At 61.3% G+C, this 12799-nt stretch overlaps 1 protein-coding gene across 4 annotated transcripts in view; it reads right to left on the minus strand.

The window, feature by feature from the left end:
- Positions 1-12799, minus strand: part of LOC140453977 (mothers against decapentaplegic homolog 4-like) — a 138712-nt gene that overhangs the window by 125598 nt on the left and 315 nt on the right. The window lies entirely within an intron of this gene.

The raw sequence follows: 12799 nt of genomic DNA on the forward strand, positions 1-12799 counted from the left end.
AAAGACACCTCCACAACTATCCTTTGTCTTCTATGACCGAGCCAACTTTTGAATCCAATTCACTGTGGATCCCATATGACTATCTTCTGGACCAATTTATTATGACAGACCTTATCAAATGCTTTAGTAAAGTCAGTGTAGACAATATCCACTGCCCTACCTCAATCAGCCTTGTCATTTCCTCAATAAACTCAAACAAATGAGAGACAAGGCCTCCCCCACATAAAGCCATGCCGACTATCTCTGATAAGTCCAGTCCTTTCCAAACGTGAGTAAATCCTGTCCCTAAGATTTTTCTCTGATAACTTGCCAACCACTGATATAAGGCTCACTGGCCTACAATCTCCTGTATTATGTTAAGAATAGCTCTTCTGATAAAAATAAACAATGGCTATTCTACAGTCTTTAGGGACTTTAACCTTAGCTAAATAAGAAACAAAAATCTGTCAAAATGCCAACAAATTCTTTGCTCGCCTCCCTCAGGATCCTGGGATAGGTCCCATCAGTACCTGGGGTCTTTTTTACCTTAATGCTTTTCAAAACATCCAATACCACCACATCTTTCATAGCAACATGCCCCTCCCAAATTTCATCACTATCTATGTCCTTCTTGGATAAGACCAATGTGAAGTACAGGTAATTCTTGCATTGTTGTACAATCCAGCATTATAGAAAAATCATTCTTTAGAAACAGTATCCTCAATTCGTCAATTGCATTCCGGTGAATTCATATTAATGAAACATGTGTTAAAGCAGAATGACTTGTCTTCATTAAGGATCTCACCCACTTCCTCTGGCTCCACTGCTAAGTTCCTTTTGTCTTTGAGAGCTACCCTTTTGCTCCTAATAAAAAGATATAAATGCCTTGGGATTCTCCTTAATCCTACTTGACGTGGCTGCTTTTAGCCTTCCTTATTCCTACTTTTATGCTCTTTCCTGCTTCCTGTATATTCATGACGGGACTTGCCTGATTTCCTTTTTCTGAACCTTAACATTTGCTCCATTTTACTTCTTAATTAAACTTTCAATGTCTCTGGTCATTCAGAGCTCCCAAATCTTGCCATCCTCATTACCTTTCTCCTGACAGGAACATGTTTTTAAAAGATTCCCACGTGTCAAATGTGGATTAATTCTCCAACACCCCCTCCAATTAAGCCTTGGCATGAACGGAGTCCAAGTCAACACTGGAGAAGTTAAAATCTACCACAATAACCCTGTTGTTTTTACATTTTTCATGATCTGCCCACGTGTTCCTCAATCTCCCATTGGCTATTAGGGTGTCACCTATAGTGTCGCCCAACAGTAGTGATTGCACCTTTCTGATTCCTGAGTTCTACACTAATGGACTCATTAGATGTGCCTCCAAAGGGTCCTCTTAACAGCAGCTGTGACATTCTCCTTAATCAGTAATACAACTTCCCCACTCCTTTCACATCACCATTTAAGACAAGTAAAAAAATCCACTTTGCAGTTAACAGCATTGTTAAATGTGTTAGGTATCTCAAGTTTCATTATACACAACTGATAAGAGCTAATAAGAAGGCAACTCAAAACAATCAGGCCTTAGTGTATAGAAATCAAGGATTAGCAGGTAAAATAGCAATGAACTTTCAAGAAGATGCTTCAGTTACAGTAAAAATATATTCCTATAAGATAGGGTAAAGATATCTAAATTTAAAGGCTGAGTGTAAAAGGGAGCAACAGGTGGGGAGGGTGGATGGGGGGCAGCAAGGACGATGATGGAAAGTAGGGGGATTGGATGAGGGGGGGGATTGGATGAGGGGGGGGATTGGATGAGGGGGGGGATTGGATGAGGGGGGGGATTGGATGAGGGGGGGGTGCAGGAGTGGAGGAGGGAACGTTTTAAGGGGGGGGGAGGAGGAGGGAACGTTTTAAGGGGGGGGGAGGAGGAGGGAACGTTTTAAGGGGGGGGGAGGAGGGAACGTTTTAAGGGGGGGGGAGGAGGGAACGTTTTAAGGGGGGGGGAGGAGGGAACGTTTTAAGGGGGGGGGGGGAGGAGGAGGGAACGTTTTAAGGGGGGGGGAGGAGGAGGGAACGTTTTAGGGGGGGGGGAGGAGGGAACGTTTTAAGGGGGGGGGAGGAGGGAACGTTTTAAGGGGGGGGGAGGAGGGAACGTTTTAAGGGGGAGAGGAGGGAACGTTTTAAAGGGGGGGGGAGGAGGGAACGTTTTAAAGGGGGGGGGAGGAGGGAACGTTTTAAAGGGGGGGGAGGAGGGAACGTTTTCAGCGGGGGGGAGGAGGGAACGTTTTCAGCGGGGGGGAGGAGGGAACGTTTTCAGCGGGGGGGAGGAGGGAACGTTTTCAGCGGGGGGGAGGAGGGAACGTTTTCAGCGGGGGGGAGGAGGGAACGTTTTCAGCGGGGGGGAGGAGGGAACGTTTTCAGCGGGGGGGAGGAGGGAACGTTTTCAGCGGGGGGGAGGAGGGAACGTTTTCAGCGGGGGGGAGGAGGGAACGTTTTCAGCGGGGGGGAGGAGGGAACGTTTTCAGCGGGGGGGAGGAGGGAACGTTTTCAGCGGGGGGGAGGAGGGAACGTTTTCAGCGGGGGGGAGGAGGGAACGTTTTCAGCGGGGGGGAGGAGGGAACGTTTTCAGCGGGGGGGAGGAGGGAACGTTTTCAGCGGGGGGGAGGAGGGAACGTTTTCAGCGGGGGGGAGGAGGGAACGTTTTCAGCGGGGGGGAGGAGGGAACGTTTTCAGCGGGGGGGAGGAGGGAACGTTTTCAGCGGGGGGGAGGGTGGAAGAGGGAACGTTGGGGGGGTGGAAGAGGGAACGTTGGGGGGGGTGGAAGAGGGAACGTTGGGGGGGGTGGAAGAGGGAACGTTGGGGGGGGTGGAAGAGGGAACGTTGGGGGGGGTGGAAGAGGGAACGTTGGGGGGGGTGGAAGAGGGAACGTTGGGGGGGGTGGAAGAGGGAACGTTGGGGGGGGGTGGAAGAGGGAACGTTGGGGGGGGTGGAAGAGGGAACGTTGGGGGGGGTGGAAGAGGGAACGTTGGGGGGGGTGGAAGAGGGAACGTTGGGGGGGGTGGAAGAGGGAACGTTGGGGGGGGTGGAAGAGGGAACGTTGGGGGGGGTGGAAGAGGGAACGTTGGGGGGGGTGGAAGAGGGAACGTTGGGGGGGGTGGAAGAGGGAACGTTGGGGGGGGTGGAAGAGGGAACGTTGGGGGGGGTGGAAGAGGGAACGTTGGGGGGGGTGGAAGAGGGAACGTTGGGGGGGGTGGAAGAGGGAACGTTGGGGGGGGTGGAAGAGGGAACGTTGGGGGGGTGGAAGAGGGAACGTTGGGGGGGGTGGAAGAGGGAACGTTGGGGGGGGTGGAAGAGGGAACGTTGGGGGGGGTGGAAGAGGGAACGTTGGGGGGGGTGGAAGAGGGAACGTTGGGGGGGGTGGAAGAGGGAACGTTGGGGGGGGTGGAAGAGGGAACGTTGGGGGGGGTGGAAGAGGGAACGTTGGGGGGGGTGGAAGAGGGAACGTTGGGGGGGGTGGAAGAGGGAACGTTGGGGGGGGGTGGAAGAGGGAACGTTGGGGGGGGTGGAAGAGGGAACGTTGGGGGGGTGGAAGAGGGAACGTTGGGGGGGGTGGAAGAGGGAACGTTGGGGGGGGGTGGAAGAGGGAACGTTGGGGGGGGGTGGAAGAGGGAACGTTGGGGGGGGGTGGAAGAGGGAACGTTTGGGGGTGGGGGAAAACGGTGGAAGAGGGAACGTTGGGGGGGAAAACGGTGGAAGAGGGAACGTTGGGGGGGAAAACGGTGGAAGAGGGAACGTTGGGGGGGGGTGGAAGAGGGAACGTTGGGGGGGGGGAGAGGGTGGAAGAGGGAACGTGGGGGGGAGGGTGGAAGAGGGAACGTGGGGGGGAGGGTGGAAGAGGGAACGTGGGGGGGAGGGTGGAAGAGGGAACGTGGGGGGGGAGGGTGGAAGAGGGAACGTGGGGGGGAGGGTGGAAGAGGGAACGTTTGGGGGTGGGGGAAACGGTGGAAGAGGGAACGTTGGGGGGGAAAACGGTGGAAGAGGGAACGTTGGGGGGGGGGTGGAAGAGGGAACGTTGGGGGGGGGGAGAGGGTGGAAGAGGGAACGTGGGGGGGAGGGTGGAAGAGGGAACGTGGGGGGGAGGGTGGAAGAGGGAACGTTTGGGGGTGGGGGAAACGGTGGAAGAGGGAACGTTGGGGGGGAAAACGGTGGAAGAGGGAACGTGGGGGGGGAGGGTGGAAGAGGGAACGTGGGGGGGAGGGTGGAAGAGGGAACGTGGGGGGGAGGGTGGAAGAGGGAACGTTTGGGGGTGGGGGAAACGGTGGAAGAGGGAACGTTGGGGGGGAAAACGGTGGAAGAGGGAACGTTGGGGGGGGGTGGAAGAGGGAACGTTGGGGGGGGGGGGGAGAGGGTGGAAGAGGGAACGTGGGGGGGAGGGTGGAAGAGGGAACGTGGGGGGGAGGGTGGAAGAGGGAACGTGGGGGGGAGGGTGGAAGAGGGAACGTTTGGGGGTGGGGGAAACGGTGGAAGAGGGAACGTTGGGGGGGAAAACGGTGGAAGAGGGAACGTGGGGGGGGAGGGTGGAAGAGGGAACGTGGGGGGGAGGGTGGAAGAGGGAACGTGGGGGGGGAGGGTGGAAGAGGGAACGTGGGGGGGGAGGGTGGAAGAGGGAACGTGGGGGGGGAGGGTGGAAGAGGGAACGTGGGGGGGGAGGGTGGAAGAGGGAACGTGGGGGGGAGGGTGGAAGAGGGAACGTGGGGGGGAGGGTGGAAGAGGGAACGTGGGGGGGAGGGTGGAAGAGGGAACGTGGGGGGGAGGGTGGAAGAGGGAACGTGGGGGGGAGGGTGGAAGAGGGAACGTGGGGGGGAGGGTGGAAGAGGGAACGTGGGGGGGAGGGTGGAAGAGGGAACGTGGGGGGGAGGGTGGAAGAGGGAACGTGGGGGGGAGGGTGGAAGAGGGAACGTGGGGGGGAGGGTGGAAGAGGGAACGTGGGGGGGAGGGTGGAAGAGGGAACGTGGGGGGGAGGGTGGAAGAGGGAACGTGGGGGGGAGGGTGGAAGAGGGAACGTGGGGGGGAGGGTGGAAGAGGGAACGTGGGGGGGAGGGTGGAAGAGGGAACGTGGGGGGGAGGGTGGAAGAGGGAACGTGGGGGGGAGGGTGGAAGAGGGAACGTGGGGGGGAGGGTGGAAGAGGGAACGTGGGGGGGGTGGAAGATGGAACGTGGGGGGGGTGGAAGAGGGAACGTTGGGGGGGGAAAGAGGGTGGAAGAGGGAACGTGGGGGGGGGGTGGAAGAGGGAATGTTGGGGGGGGGGGGGAAGAGGGTGGAAGAGGGAACGTGGGGGAGGGTGGAAGAGGGAACGTGGGGGGGAGGGTGGAAGAGGGAACGTGGGGGGGGTGGAAGAGGGAACGTTGGGGGGGAGGGTGGAAGAGGGAACGTGGGGGGGGTGGAAGAGGGAACGTTGGGGGGGGTGGAAGAGGGAACGTTGGGGGGGGTGGAAGAGGGAACGTTGGGGGGGAGGGTGGATGAGGGAATATTCGGGGGAAGGCTGGATGAGGGAATGTTTAGGGGGAGGGTGGATGAGGGAATGTTTGGGGGGGGAGGGTGGATGAGGGAATGTTTGGGGGGGGAGGGTGGATGAGGGATTGTTTGGGGGAGGGGAGGGTGGATGAGGGAATGTATGGGGGGGGAGGGTGGATGAGGGAATGTTTGGGGGGGGGAGGGTGGATGAGGGAATGTTTGGGGGGGGGAGGGTGGATGAGGGAATGTTTGGGGGGGGAGGGTGGATGAGGGAATGTTTGGGGGGGGGAGAGGGTGGATGAGGGAATGTTTGGGGGGGGGAGGGTGGATGAGGGAATGCTTGGGGGGAGAGGGTGGATGAGGGAATGTTTGGGGGGGGGGGAGGGTGGATGAGGGAATGTTTGGGGGGCGGGGAGGGTGGATGAGGGGATGTTTGGGGGGTAGATGAGGGGATGTTTGGGGGGAGGGGGATGTTTGGGGGGAGGGTGATGTTTGGGGGGAGGGTGATGTTTGGGGGGAGGGTGGATGAGGGGATGTTTGGGGGGAGGGCGATGTTTGGGGGGAGGGTGGATGAGGGGATGTTTGGGGGTGGATGAGGGAACGTTTGGGGGGTGGATGAGGAGATGTTTGGGGGGTGGATGAGGGAATGTTTGGGGGAGGGTGGATGAGGGAATGTTTGGGGGGGGAGGGTGGATGAGGGAATGTTTGGGGGGGGGAGGGTGGATGAGGGAATGTTTGGGGGGAGGGTGGATGAGGCAATGTTTGGGGGGGGAGAGGGTGGATGAGGGAATGTTTGGGGGGAGGGTGGATGAGGGAATGTTTGGGGGGAGGGGAGGGTGGATGAGGGAATGTTTGGGGGGAGAGGGTGGATGAGGGAATGTTTGGGGGGGGGGGGGAGGGTGGATGAGGGAATGTTTGGGGGGGGGGAGGGTGGATGAGGGAATGTTTGGGGGGGGTGGATGAGGGAATGTTTGGGGGGGGGGAGGGCAGATGAGGGAATGTTTGGGGGGGGGGGAGGGCGGATGAGGGAATGTTTGGGGGGGGGGGGGAGGGTGGATGAGGGAATGTTTGGGGGGCGGGGAGGGTGGATGAGGGAATGTTTGGGGGGTGGATGAGGGGATGTTTGGGGGGTGGATGAGGGGATGTTTGGGGGGTGGATGAGGGGATGTTTGGGGGGAGGGGGATGTTTGGGGGGAGGGTGGATGAGGGGATGTTTGGGGGGAGGGCGATGTTTGGGGGGAGGGTGGATGAGGGGATGTTTGGGGGTTGATGAGGGAACGTTTGGGGGGTGGATGAGGAGATGTTTAGGGGGTGGATGAGGGAATGTTTGGGGGGGGGGAGGGTGGATGAGGGAATGTTTGGGGGGGGGAGGGTGGATGAGGGAATGTTTGGGGGGGGAGAGGGTGGATGAGGGAATGTTTGGGGGGAGGGTGGATGAGGGAATGTTTGGGGGGAGGGGAGGGTGGATGAGGGAATGTTTGGGGGGGAGAGGGTGGATGAGGGAATGTTTGGTGGGGGGGGGAGGGTGGATGAGGGAATGTTTGGGGGGGGGAGGGTGGATGAGGGAATGTTTGGGGGGGGGTGGATGAGGGAATGTTTGGGGGGGGGGGGAGGGCGGATGAGGGAATGTTTGGGGGGGGGGGAGGGCGGATGAGGGAATGTTTGGGGGGGGGAGGGTGGATGAGGGATGTTTGGGGGGGGGTGGATGAGGGAATGTTTGGGGGGGGGGGGAGAGGGTGGATGAGGAATGTTTGGGGGGGGGAGAGGGTGGATGGGGATGTTTGGGGGGGGGGGGTGGGGATGTGGGTTGGGGGGGGGGGGTGGGTGGGTGGTGGGGTTTGGGGGGGGGGGTGGGGGGTGGTGGGTTGGGGGGGGGGTGGGTGGGGGTGGATGTTTGGGGGGGGGGGGGGGTGTGGGAGGTGTTTGGGGGGGGGGGGATGAGGGGACGTTTGGGGGGAGGGGGGTGGTGGGAAGTGGGGGGGTGGGGTGGGTAGGGGGGGGAGGGTGGAGGGTTAGTGGGGGGGTGGTGGAAGAGGGTAGGGGGGGGAGGGTGGAAGAGGGAATGTGGGGGGGGTGTGGAAGAGGGAACGTTGGGGGGGGTGGAAGAGGGAACGTTGGGGGGGGTGGAAGAGGGAACGTTGGGGGGGGTGGAAGAGGGAACGTTGGGGGGGGTGGAAGAGGGAACGTTGGGGGGGGTGGAAGAGGGAACGTTGGGGGGGGTGGAAGAGGGAACGTTGGGGGGGGTGGAAGAGGGAACGTTGGGGGGGGTGGAAGAGGGAACGTTGGGGGGGTGGAAGAGGGAACGTTGGGGGGGGTGGAAGAGGGAACATTGGGGGGGTGGAAGAGGGAACGTTTGGGGGTGGGGGAAACGGTGGAAGAGGGAACGTTGGGGGGGGGTGGAAGAGGGAACGTTGGGGGGGGAAAGAGGGTGGAAGAGGGAACGTTGGGGGGGGGGTGGAAGAGGGAACGTTGGGGTGGGGGGGAGAGGGTGGAAGAGGGAACGTGGGGAGGGTGGAAGAGGGAACGTGGGGGAGGGTGGAAGAGGGAACGTGGGGGGGGGGGGAATAGGGAACGTTGGGGGGGGTGGAAGAGGGAACTTTGGGGGGGGGTGGAAGAGGGAACGTTGGGGGGGTGGAAGAGGGAACGTTGGGGGGGGTGGAAGAGGGAACGTTGGTGGGGGGTGGAAGAGGGAATGTTTGGGGGGGGGAGGGTGGATGAGGGAATGTTTTGGGGGGAGGGTGGATGAGGGAATGTTTGGGGGTGGGTGACTGAATGTTTGGGGGGAGGCTGAATGAGGGAATGTTTGGGGGGAGGGTGGATGAGGGAATGTTTGGGGGGGAGGGTGGATGAGGGAATATTCGGGGGAAGGCTGGATGAGGGAATGTTTAGGGGGAGGGTGGATGAGGGAATGTTTGGGGGGGGAGGGTGGATGAGGGAATGTTTGGGGGGGGAGGGTGGATGAGGGATTGTTTGGGGGAGGGGAGGGTGGATGAGGGAATGTTTGGGGGGGGGAGGGTGGATGAGGGAATGTTTGGGGGGGGGGAGGGTGGATGAGGGAATGTTTGGGGGGGGAGGGTGGATGAGGGAATGTTTGGGGGGAGGGTGGATGAGGGAATGTTTGGGGGGGGGAGAGGGTGGATGAGGGAATGTTTGGGGGGGGAGGGTGGGTGAGGGAATGCTTGGGGGGAGAGGGTGGATGAGGGAATGTTTGGGGGGGGGGAGGGTGGATGAGGGAATGTTTGGGGGGCGGGGAGGGTGGATGAGGGGATGTTTGGGGGGTAGATGAGGGGATGTTTGGGGGGAGGGGGATGTTTGGGGGGAGGGTGATGTTTGGGGGGAGGGTGGATGAGGGGATGTTTGGGGGGAGGGCGATGTTTGGGGGGAGGGTGGATGTGGAGATGTTTGGGGGGTGGATGAGGGAACGTTTGGGGGGTGGATGTGGAGATGTTTGGGGGGTGGATGAGGGAATGTTTGGGGGAGGGTGGATGAGGGAATGTTTGGGGGGGGAGGGTGGATGAGGGAATGTTTGGGGGGGGGGGAGGGTGGATGAGGGAATGTTTGGGGGGAGGGTGGATGAGGGAATGTTTGGGGGGGGAGAGGGTGGATGAGGGAATGTTTGGGGGGAGGGTGGATGAGGGAATGTTTGGGGGGAGGGGAGGGTGGATGAGGGAATGTTTGGGGGGGAGAGGGTGGATGAGGGAATGTTTGGGGGGGGGGGGGAGCGTGGATGAGGGAATGTTTGGGGAGGGTGGATGAGGGAATGTTTGGGGGGGGTGGATGAGGGAATGTTTGGGGGGGGGGAGGGCAGATGAGGGAATGTTTGGGGGGGGGGGGAGGGCGGATGAGGGAATGTTTGGGGGGGGGGAGGGTGGATGAGGGAATGTTTGGGGGGCGGGGAGGGTGGATGAGGGAATGTTTGGGGGGTGGATGAGGGGATGTTTGGGGGGTGGATGAGGGGATGTTTGGGGGGTGGATGAGGGGATGTTTGGGGGGAGGGGGATGTTTGGGGGGAGGGTGGATGAGGGGATGTTTGGGGGGAGGGCGATGTTTGGGGGGAGGGTGGATGAGGGGATGTTTGGGGGTTGATGAGGGAACGTTTGGGGGGTGGATGAGGAGATGTTTAGGGGGTGGATGAGGGAATGTTTGGGGGAGGGTGGATGAGGGAATGTTTGGGGGGGGGAGGGTGGATGAGGGAATGTTTGGGGGGGGGGGAGGGTGGATGAGGGAATGTTTGGGGGGGGAGAGGGTGGATGAGGGAATGTTTGGGGGGAGGGTGGATGAGGGAATGTTTGGGGGGAGGGGAGGGTGGATGAGGGAATGTTTGGGGGGGAGAGGGTGGATGAGGGAATGTTTGGTGGGGGGGGGAGGGTGGATGAGGGAATGTTTGGGGGGGGGAGGGTGGATGAGGGAATGTTTGGGGGGGGTGGATGAGGGAATGTTTGGGGGGGGGAGGGCGGATGAGGGAATGTTTGGGGGGGGGGGAGGGCGGATGAGGGAATGTTTGGGGGGGGAGGGCGGATGAGGGAATGTTTGGGGGGGGTGGATGAGGGAATGTTTGGGGGGGGGGGAGAGGGTGGATGAGGGAATGTTTGGGGGGGGGAGAGGGTGGATGAGGGAATGTTTGGGGGGAGGGTGGATGAGGGAATGTTTGGGGGGGGGGAGGGTGGATGAGGGAATGTTTGGGGGGAGGGTGGATGAGGGAATGTTTGGGGGGAGGGGAGGGTGGATGAGGGAATGTTTGGGGGGGGAGAGGGTGGATGAGGGAATGTTTGGGGGGAGGGGGGATGAGGGAACGTTTGGGGGGAGGGGGGATGAGGGAACGTGGGGGGGAGGGTGGAAGAGGGAACGTGGGGGGGAGGGTGGAAGAGGGAACGTGGGGGGGAGGGTGGAAGAGGGAACGTGGGGGGGGAGGGTGGAAGAGGGAACGTGGGGGGGAGGGTGGAAGAGGGAACGTGGGGGGGAGGGTGGAAGAGGGAACGTGGGGGGGAGGGTGGAAGAGGGAACGTGGGGGGGAGGGTGGAAGAGGGAACGTGGGGGGGAGGGTGGAAGAGGGAACGTGGGGGGGAGGGTGGAAGAGGGAACGTGGGGGGGAGGGTGGAAGAGGGAACGTGGGGGGGAGGGTGGAAGAGGGAACGTGGGGGGGAGGGTGGAAGAGGGAACGTGGGGGGGAGGGTGGAAGAGGGAACGTGGGGGGGAGGGTGGAAGAGGGAACGTGGGGGGGAGGGTGGAAGAGGGAACGTGGGGGGGAGGGTGGAAGAGGGAACGTGGGGGGGAGGGTGGAAGAGGGAACGTGGGGGGGGAGGGTGGAAGAGGGAACGTGGGGGGGGAGGGTGGAAGAGGGAACGTGGGGGGGGGGGGAGAGGGTGGAAGAGGGAACGTGGGGAGGGTGGAAGAGGGAACGTGGGGGAGGGTGGAAGAGGGAACGTGGGGGGGGGGGGAATAGGGAACGTTGGGGGGGGTGGAAGAGGGAACTTTGGGGGGGGGTGGAAGAGGGAACGTTGGGGGGGTGGAAGAGGGAACGTTGGGGGGGGTGGAAGAGGGAACGTTGGTGGGGGGTGGAAGAGGGAATGTTTGGGGGGGGGAGGGTGGATGAGGGAATGTTTTGGGGGGAGGGTGGATGAGGGAATGTTTGGGGGTGGGTGACTGAATGTTTGGGGGGAGGCTGAATGAGGGAATGTTTGGGGGGAGGGTGGATGAGGGAATGTTTGGGGGGGAGGGTGGATGAGGGAATATTCGGGGGAAGGCTGGATGAGGGAATGTTTAGGGGGAGGGTGGATGAGGGAATGTTTGGGGGGGGAGGGTGGATGAGGGAATGTTTGGGGGGGGAGGGTGGATGAGGGATTGTTTGGGGGAGGGGAGGGTGGATGAGGGAATGTTTGGGGGGGGGAGGGTGGATGAGGGAATGTTTGGGGGGGGGAGGGTGGATGAGGGAATGTTTGGGGGGGGAGGGTGGATGAGGGAATGTTTGGGGGGAGGGTGGATGAGGGAATGTTTGGGGGGGGGAGAGGGTGGATGAGGGAATGTTTGGGGGGGGAGGGTGGATGAGGGAATGCTTGGGGGGAGAGGGTGGATGAGGGAATGTTTGGGGGGGGGGGAGGGTGGATGAGGGAATGTTTGGGGGGCGGGGAGGGTGGATGAGGGGATGTTTGGGGGGTAGATGAGGGGATGTTTGGGGGGAGGGGGATGTTTGGGGGGAGGGTGATGTTTGGGGGGAGGGTGGATGAGGGGATGTTTGGGGGGTGGGCGATGTTTGGGGGGAGGGTGGATGTGGAGATGTTTGGGGGTGGATGAGGGAGGTTGGGGGGTGGATGTGGAGTGGTTGGGGGGTGGATGAGGGAATGTTTGGGGGAGGGTGGATGAGGGAATGTTTGGGGGGGGGAGGGTGGATGAGGGAATGTTTGGGGGGGGGGAGGGTGGATGTGGAGGATGTTTGGGGGGGAGGGGGTGGGGATGTGGGTTTGGGGGGGGGAGGGTGGATGAGGGAATGTTTGGGGGGGGGGAGGGTGGTTGAGGGAATGTGTTGGGGGGGGGGAGGGTGGATGAGGGAATGTTTGGGGGGGGGGGGGAGAGGGTGGATGAGGGAATGTTTGGGGGGGGGGGGAGTGGTGGATGAGGGAATGTTTGGGGGGAGGGTGGATGAGGGATGTTTGGGGGGGTGGGGGGGTGTGGGGGGGGGGGGGATGAGGGATGTTTGGGGGGGGGGGAGGGGGGTGGGGGATGAGGGATGTGTGTGGGGGGGGGGGGGTGGATGAGGGAATGTTTGGGGGGGGGAGGGTGGATGAGGGATGTTTGGGGGGGGGATGAGGGGATGTTTGGGGGGGTTGGGGTGTGGGGGGGTGGTGAGGGATGTTTGGGGGGAGGGGGATGTTTGGGGGGAGGGTGGTGAGGGGATGTTTGGGGGTGGGAGGGTGTTGGGGGGAGGGTGGTGGTGGGGATGTTGGGGGTTGGTGGGGAAGTTTGGGGGGTGGATGAGGGTTGTTTGGGGGGTGGATGAGGGAATGTTTGGGGGGAGGGTGGATGAGGAATGTTTGGGGGGGGGAGGGTGGTGATGGGAATGTTTGGGGGGGGGGGGGGGTGGTGGGGAATGTTTGGGGGGGGGTGGGTGTGGGATGTTTGGGGGGTGGGGGGAGGGTGGTGGGTGTTGGGGGGAGGGGGGTGGATGAGGGAAATGTTTGGGGGGGGGGGTGGTGGGATGGTTGGTTGGGGGGGGGGAGGGTGGATGAGGGAATGTTTGGGGGGGGGAGGGTGGATGAGGGAATGTTTGGGGGGGGTGGATGAGGGAATGTTTGGGGGGGGGGAGGG

Source organism: Chiloscyllium punctatum, chromosome 28, assembly GCF_047496795.1.
Source record: "Chiloscyllium punctatum isolate Juve2018m chromosome 28, sChiPun1.3, whole genome shotgun sequence".
In the NCBI taxonomy this organism is placed as follows: domain Eukaryota; kingdom Metazoa; phylum Chordata; class Chondrichthyes; order Orectolobiformes; family Hemiscylliidae; genus Chiloscyllium; species Chiloscyllium punctatum.